The following is a 1,756-nucleotide window of genomic DNA, read 5'->3' on the forward strand; positions in this document are numbered from 1 at the left end:
AGGTAGGTAGGTAGGTAGGTAGGTAGGTAGGTAGGTAGGTAGGTAGGTAGGTAGGTAGGTAGGTAGGTAGGTAGGTATGTAGGTAGGTAGGTAGGTAAGTAGGTAAGTAAGTAGGTAAGTAGGTAGGTTGGTAGGTAGGCCGGTAGATAGGTAGGTAGGTAGGTAAGGTAGATAGACAGGTAGGTAGGTAGGTAGGTGGGTAGGTAGGTAGGTAGGTAGGTAGGTAGGTAGGTAGGTAGGTAGGTAGGTAGGTTGATTGGTTTGTTGGTAGCTAGTAGGTATAGGTAGGTAGGTAGACAGGTAGGTAGATATGGAGGTAAGAAAGTAAGTTAAGTTATGCTAATATTTATAGCGTCTGTCACCAGTGACCATTACGCTACCTGCTTTATAATCAGCGCGCATATAAAGGCAGCACGGACTGCGTCAAACACTCAGTTACGACCTCTTAATTCCAGTACACGACAGCGGTGAGCTGGTGACCATGCAAGGCATTCTATATCTACTGGCCGCAGTGGCCGCGGTAAGTTCTACTTTTAAGTAATCGCTCAGAATGATTACTCCAAGGTTCTACGTAGCGACTCCGCGTAAACTAGACATGTACACGTACACTGTATGAACAACGCTTCTCCGAATTTTTTTTTTATCCGATGTCATTATTTAAATAGTTTCCCGACTCTCATTGATCGCCGGAAAGTGGCTAGCGTAATCACAGGCACTTGGAGCGTTTCAATAAAATATAATGCTAAATAAATACGAAATCTATTTACTACCAAAGTTTGTTTCTCTACTCTCTTTCACCTATTATTGCCGACAATTTCCTGTAAATGCCGTCCAAATGCTCATCTGCAACACACGCTGGCAGCCGCACGCTAGCTGCTGCACACTGACACATAAATATATAGTATTTATAGATACTATACATTTTTTATGTATACATATTTATACTATATTTATACCGATTGTTATCGTTGTCGTGACGGTTTTCGCGTTGACATCACGGTGACGTAATCATGTTGTGTGCAGGTCAGTGCTACGGATCTGCTGTCGTCATCGTCGTACAGGGGTTCGAGGTCCGGGTCCGACGCCTACACCTACCAGCAGAGGTCCCCTCGCACGAGCTATGGTTATGACTACAACAGCGCTCCTGTTTACAGGTATGATACCGCGCACGACGCCGTTTCCCTCTATTTTATAATAATAAAATTCCATCTATAATTCTAAAATAGAATCTCTTCTATTCTATATTAGTGCATCACATGATAAATCGTTGAAAATCTAGTGGATAACGTCGCAGGTACTATGAAGCAATAGTGCCCGCCTGAGCGGGCACTATTGCTTGCGCGACGCATTGTCATTATAACGCATTGTTTTAATACAAATTGAAATTGTTCGTTTAAGAAACTTTGTCTCATTCACTTCATATTTGCCGAGTAGATTGCAAAGTCATGTGATGCACTAAAAACATTAATGCCTGTTGTTCGGGGCACTATGCTGTCATAGTGTTGCTTTGGGAAGGTATAGTGCCCGAGCGGTAGCAAGGTGAGAGCAAAGTGAGAGCATAGTGCCCCCAACAACAGGCATTAATATATAAATAATAAAATTCCATCTATAATTCTAAAATAGAATTCCTTCTATTCTATAATAATAAAATTCCATCTATAATTCTAAAATAGAATCGCTTCTATTCTATAATAATAAAATTTCATCTATGATTCTAAAATAGAATCCCTTCTATAATTCTATAAATCATTCTATT

At 40.8% G+C, this 1,756-nt stretch overlaps 1 long non-coding RNA gene across 2 annotated transcripts in view; it reads left to right on the forward strand.

Moving 5' to 3' along the window:
• LOC106818581 overlaps nucleotides 1-1,155 on the forward strand; it is a 2,736-nt gene extending 1,581 nt beyond the window's left edge. For both annotated transcript variants that reach the window (XR_001395248.1, XR_001395247.1), the window contains exons 2-3: nucleotides 456-520; nucleotides 1,024-1,155. This is a non-coding gene — a long non-coding RNA (uncharacterized LOC106818581). The remainder of the gene's footprint in view (nucleotides 1-455; nucleotides 521-1,023) is intronic.
• The last annotated feature ends 601 nt before the right edge of the window (nucleotides 1,156-1,756 follow it).

This window comes from Priapulus caudatus, unplaced genomic scaffold (assembly GCF_000485595.1).
Source record: "Priapulus caudatus unplaced genomic scaffold, Priapulus_caudatus-5.0.1 Scaffold2354, whole genome shotgun sequence".
Classification (NCBI taxonomy): Eukaryota; Metazoa; Priapulida; class Priapulimorpha; order Priapulimorphida; family Priapulidae; genus Priapulus; species Priapulus caudatus.